The sequence below is a fragment of the Elaeis guineensis genome, chromosome 7, assembly GCF_000442705.2.
Source record: "Elaeis guineensis isolate ETL-2024a chromosome 7, EG11, whole genome shotgun sequence".
Lineage (NCBI taxonomy): Eukaryota > Viridiplantae > Streptophyta > Magnoliopsida > Arecales > Arecaceae > Elaeis > Elaeis guineensis.
Window position 1 is genome coordinate 65,868,943 of NC_025999.2, and position 6,566 is coordinate 65,875,508.

At 33.0% G+C, this 6,566-nt stretch overlaps 1 long non-coding RNA gene across 4 annotated transcripts in view; it reads left to right on the top strand.

The window, feature by feature from the left end:
* The first annotated feature begins 217 nt into the window (after positions 1-217).
* Positions 218-6,566, top strand: part of LOC105035273 (uncharacterized) — a 37,231-nt gene continuing 30,882 nt past the window's right edge. For all 4 annotated transcript variants that reach the window (XR_012142932.1, XR_012142929.1, XR_012142930.1 and 1 more), the window contains exons 1-3: positions 218-715; positions 899-1,036; positions 1,215-1,273. This is a non-coding gene — a long non-coding RNA (uncharacterized lncRNA). The remainder of the gene's footprint in view (positions 716-898; positions 1,037-1,214; positions 1,274-6,566) is intronic.

A 6,566-nucleotide genomic window follows, 5' to 3' on the forward strand; every position in this document is an offset into this window, starting at 1 on the left:
TTACAATTCAGTCATAATTTTTTTTATTTCTCACTCAAAATTTTAGTAGCTAAAACTATTAATGATCAAATGTTGTTGCGTCGCCAAAAGTTTTTGATTTTCCGACAGTGTTGGTCGCCAAATTAGAAAAAAAAAAAAAAAAAGCGCGCGCCCCTCACACGCCACCCATAATTTTCACGGCTCCCGCGACTCCACTCCCACTCCCTCGTGACTCATGACTCACGCCCTCTCTCCCTCCCCCTCTCCTCCCCCTCTCTTTCTCCATCTCACGCCCTCTCTACTCTCTTCTATGCCCTCTCCATCTCACGCCCACTGCTCTCACATTTTTTTCCTTCTCATTAAAAACCCTAGAAATCAAATCCGAGTTGAGGGAAAGGAAGGGTTTTTCTTCGGTTTCGTCCCCATCATGTAAGCGGCTAAGATATTCAAAGAAGTAGATGAGACAAAGAAGGCACACTTGGTTGGGAAGAGAAGAGACCCAGCTCTCTCAAAGCAATCAGCCAGGCCCGGGATAACGGTTGAGTAATAAGAGCCCACAAAACGCTCTGCAATCAAAATAGAATCGAACCAGAGGCCTCCATTAGAGAAGTACTTGAGAAAGATTGACTGCTCAGCTCTCTTTTATCTCCGACACTCTTCAAATAGTGAGCATATATACGCCCTTTGATGGGTGAACGCTAAGTGCTCCAGGTCACCTTCTTATCCCCAAACACAGGTTTTCTCTTTTTCTAATTTGGCTTTTTTATTTTTATTTTCTATTTTTTATTTTTTTAGTTTCTCCATTAGGAAATTTGTTTGTTTCTGAGTTAGTTCGAGTGTTGGTTATTTTATTATTCTTAATGCTTGCATGTTTGCAGTCCCATTTCCTCTTATTGATGTTTATACTGGCATTTTACAGGACATAGTGTTCCATCCTGTTTCACTCACTTGTGGCCATATATTCTGTTTTATGTATTGTTGTTCTGCTGGATCCGTGTCGATTGTCAATGGGCTAAAGACTGTGGATCCTAAAGCAAAATGTCCTTGATGTCAACAGGTGCATTTCTTTCTTATTTTCTTCTCTCTATGATTGAATATATGCAATGTCTGAATATATCTGCCTACAATGTCACATTAGAGTGGAATAATGTTCCTTAAATCATTCAGCAAAAAAAAAAAAAAGAAAATAGAAATATCAACCTGATATGATGATTGTTCTTGATTTGTAACTTCAGGCAGGAGTATATGCTGGTGCTGTACACTTAGATGAGCTAAACATCTTGTTAGACCGAAGGTATAGTTTTATTGTCACGCCCCCGACCCAAGATTTTAAATCGAGGGTCATGGCAACCGCCGCATACTCATAGAAAACTCTTCCCATAAGCATGCAAGGCATCTTATCATACTATCCTAAAACAACAGCGGAATAATTAGTCAACAATTTAAATCTAAAATGTAACGACCTAAACTTTTTCTTTAATATATTAATAAATTCAACAACGATTCAAAGGCTTTGCATCAAATTCAATAAGCCTTTCAACATAAAATAAAAGTATGAAGATTCTGCTTCTGATCACTTTTTCATTTATATCTTGTATCATCTTAATTCTTCAACATCTGTAAAAACAGTAAAATAGGAGGTAATGAGCTAGACAGCTCAGTAAGCAATGATCACTTGTCAACAGATTTCATCAGGCATATAAATAAATAATCATTTATAGAAAATAAGCATATAGAGTTCATCAATTCGAAATCAATTTCAATTATGAAATATAATTCATGCCAAATTCATTTCTTTTTCGAAAATTCAAGTTTCTTTCAAGATTTCAATTTCTTTTGTTTTTCAATTTTTTTTCGTCAACCATGAGCTATGACCACATTTTCCCTGTGGCAGGGTCATAATACCGCGTATCTGCTTGCGGTAGGCTGTGAATCATCTGGCAGTCATGTCCTTTGGAACCGCTGGTCTCGCTGGCGGTTTGTCGCTGGTCTCTCTGGCGACATGTCGCTGGTCTCGCTGGCGACATAAACCCTCAGGACAATCAATTGCCAACGTATATGCCCCCATTGGCAGAGTCCTTTACATAGTCAGGTTGTCAATTCTTATTGTTTCTTATATCATAATTCTTCATAAATCATGTTTCATATTCTAATTTCGATAATAAAACATATAATCATGTAGTATCGAAATCAATCAATATAATGCATCATGAAATTAATATATTCAATCATGCTTTATCATAACATTTCAAATAAGATATTTTAATAACAAAATACCATTCATCCAATTCATGCATCGTTTCACAAATCATGTCAGAAGAATACATTATAATTTGCCGATAAATCTAGAAAAAGTGAAACATTACTTACCTCAAACGTATTCCAATAAATCCACATAATTCTATAAATTTTCTTCCAAAAATTCTGTTCGTAGATCATATCGCGATATCCCATGATCAAACATCCACAATCCTATACAGAATCAATTTCAATAATTAGAAAGAATACGAATACTATATTTCAACGGTTTAAATTGGGTCCGATTATCTAATTTCATCTAATCAAAATCTAATTAGGATCTAAACGATCCAAAGTTTGACTATCAGATCAAATCGGATTCGAAGTGATAGGATCGAGATTTCTTCATCGATTTCATAAAATCAAGTGGAGAGAGAAAATCAGAGGAGAGAGAATTCATGAGGTATAATTCGAATTGATCAAGTGACACAATCCACATTACGATTGGTCCAATATCTCAATTGGTGAAATCAACATGATCAAATCAAGTCATGGCTAGATCGAAATCATGGATAATCAAATCTAAAGATTCATGGTCTGATTAAGGTGGGTGCAAGTACGCTGTCTGACAATCATGGATCAGGATTCTTCGTTAGAATCAGTCAGGACTATTGAAAGAATTTTCTCATTGATAAATCGATCAAGAGAGAGAAATCGATCGAGAGAGAAAAATGACTTTAGAGAGAGAAAATTCTAGAGAGAGAAAATTTTTAGAGAGAGAAAACTCATCTTGGATTCTTTAGGCAATATGATTCAACAAATTCGATCGATCAGATCAAATCATGCTAAGATTATCATGTGGACAATTCAATAAGATCATGAGAAATAAAATCTAAAAATACTTGATCTGATCAAAGTGGATGTCGGTGTACCGTCCGACGATCACGGATCAAAAATCCATCACGAGGATCATTTAAATTCATCATCATTCTTCTCAAAATTTTAGAAATCTTAAGAGAGAGGAATAATCTAGAGAGAAGATTCTAGAGAGAGAAAGTAGAGAGAGAAAGTCCAATTCTAGAGAGAGAAAATACTAGTTCAGGCTGAAGAGAGAGAGGGAAGAGAGAGAAACTCTCTTTCTCATATTTTATTATTTATCTCATTATTAATTAATTTTATTTTTCTCTTTCTTCTTTTCTTTCTTTCTCTCTTTTTTTTTTCTTTTTCTTCATGGAAGAGAGAGGAGAGAAAATCCTATTTATTATTATTATATTATTATTATTTTATTTTTTTCTTTCTTTTTCTTTTTTTTTTCTTTTCCTTTTTCTTTTTCTTTTCTTTTTCTTTTCCTTTTTCTTTTCTTTTCCTTCTTCTTTTCTTTTTCTTTTTCTTTTCTTTCTTCTTCTTCTTCTTTTCTTCTTCTCCTGTGGACTTGTTTTGGGCTGAAACAGGGGACCCTGAGGTCCCTCGTTGGGCGGCCGGCCGGCGGTGCAGCCGGCGTGGGGCGGCCGTCGGCAGGAGGGGGTGACTCGTCGATAAGAAGAGGGCCAAACCGGTGGTCGGCGGTGACCACCGGCGACGGCAAAACGGTAAAAAAAGAAAATTCTTTCGCAACAAAATCCGGTGACTCCGGTCGCCGGCGAGCGTGCACATCGGCACGGAAAGGAAGAGGGAGAAGAGAGGAAGAGGAGGAGGCTTACCTCCGTCACCGGCGAAGCTTTTCCGGCGAGAAATTGGACGGCACAGCGACGGGTCTCTGTGAGAAATTTCCGGTGATTGCCGCCGTTTTGCCCCGGGATTTTTTGATAGGAAGAAGGGAGAAGGGTCTCCCCTTTAAATAGAACCAAAGGAGAGGAGTTTGACTCCTCTCCGGTGAGGTTTCCGACTCCGATTAGGAGCCGGTCGGGAGAAGAAGACTCCCTGTGGGAGTCTTCATCATTTTTTTTTTTTTTGTTTATTTGGGCTGGCTGGGCTATCACATTCTTCCCCTCTAAAAGAAATTTCGTCCTCGAAATTTTTTTTGCTTGAGTCTTCATAGTTTCTTACTTGAATCTCATCCATAAATATTCTAATTCTTGATATAAATTCATTCTTAAATCATTTCATAAGAAAAAGTTGGTACATCAAATATCTATCTGAAACGGAACCTTCATTTTCTTATTTATCAAGATCCACGTCTCAAAGATTTTCAATGTTTCAAGATTTCGAAATTATGATCTTATTTCCTGTAAAAATTAATATTCAATATCTCCTGACTCAAATTAAAATCAAATTTATCTCTTGTGAATAGAAAAAGGTCAATGTCTCTATTCTTGCATAAGAGCTTCATTCATCATCATTCATTCATTTATTTATTTCAAAATATTAACCACTCTTAATTTCAACCCATCATAAGATAGGAAAAACATACTTCTTATGAATCATATGATGACATCCTAATCAATCAAAATTCAAAAAAATATTCTCTTATTCGTACTTTCAAAGGTTGAAGATTTATCATTTCAATCTCATTCTCGAGCTTTTGATATTTTAATTCTCGATACAACTTCATCATTAAGTTATTTCATAAAGATCAATATCACCATTGTTGATTGAATCAATATCACTATTTCTAGTCATCGAAATTTTCTTACTCAAACCCTCAAACTCTTAAATATTCTAATTCTTGAAGCAAATTTTATCATTAAGTCATTTCATAATAAAAATCAATAACTCAAAAATTGATCTAAATCAAAACTATATTTTTCTTATAATCAAAATTAATGTCTCTATTCTAAGTAAGTATATCAATTTTCTTTATCTAAACATTAGCAACTCTTAATTAATCGATTCATTATCAAATTAAATTATAAATAACTCCAATCCATCTTTTGTAAAACAATCGTTAATATCAATAGATAACCTCAATCTTTTCCATTCAGTCAGAGAAATAATAATGATAAAAAAGTTCAAACTTCAAATTTCATTATACCCTGGAGATAAATATTTGAGTATAATAATCTAAGATCAAAATCATCATTCGATAAACAATCTCAAGTTCTTCCTAGTAATTAGAAAATTATAAAATTTAATTCTAGGATAGAAAAAATTTATCTCTAAATATTCTAAATCTAAAATCAAAGGTCCACTCATCCTAAAATTAGGATGCTAATTATTTTTGTAGCATAGTAGGTGGAAGCACTACTTTTAAAAAGTCACATTAGGATATCTAAAATAATTCAAAATTTTAAAATATTATTCTTTCTAATGTCAATAAATTTCTTGTATCAAACCATATCATTTATCATAATTCTTTGACTCAAAGAATCAACATTTTTGACTTACTCAAAGTAATCCAGATTACCATGCTTCCGCTGCGCACTCTGATGTAACAATCAAAATTTCTTAGCTTCACCAAAAAAATTTTGATCAAATTATTTCTTTATCTTATCAATAGAAAAGATCTAAAATTTTAAATTTCAATTGAAGTCAAAGATTAACTTTCGATTCTCATTCATACTTTTACTGATGTACAATAATCTTGATTAACCCTTGAGTCCAATATCATATTTAAACCATCATATAGATTTACTATAATCAATATGAATCAAATCTCAATTCTCATATCAATTCAATTCGATAATTTTCAAATAAAAAATCTTTATAAGTCAAATCAACGAGAAAATTCTTCGATGCTCCATCAAATTTGGGCATAATCTGAATATATATGAATTTCAAATCATTATTATTGTTATTTTTTTTTCTAAAATTTCTATCCTCAGAATCTTCAATATCTATCAAATATCCTTTCATAACAATCATACAAGCTTCAAAAATCAAATCTCCATTTAATAGTAGATTCAATTAAGGACCTCGTTAACAAAAGCAAAGGAACTCCATATCAATTCCTAAATCCAAAATTTCTAAATTATAAAATTCACATGAATCCCTTAGTCTGAAATAAATATAAATCAGATCTTTTATCTTAATCTGAAGATATCAATTTTTCATTAACAACCTCAACAATAATATCAGAAAATCTCTTGATCAACTTAGATACGAAGTCTTTAAATTAAAATTTCATACACATCATGTAGTCTCCAAGAGACATAATAAGATCCATTATTTAGATCTAAGGATGATGATTAAAACTTCCAGTATGATGAATATCCTATAATCTCAAAATCAATTTTATCAATAAGACATAGGTTTCTTTGCAATATCCTCAAATATGTATTCATCATAATATGCTACTTTATATATAATCCACATACCAAATTCAATTTCGATAAATATTCCAATCAAGCATCATAAAAGATTTTTCTTAGCCCATTCTGGAATAATATTTTATTATCAAATCTTTATCTTGC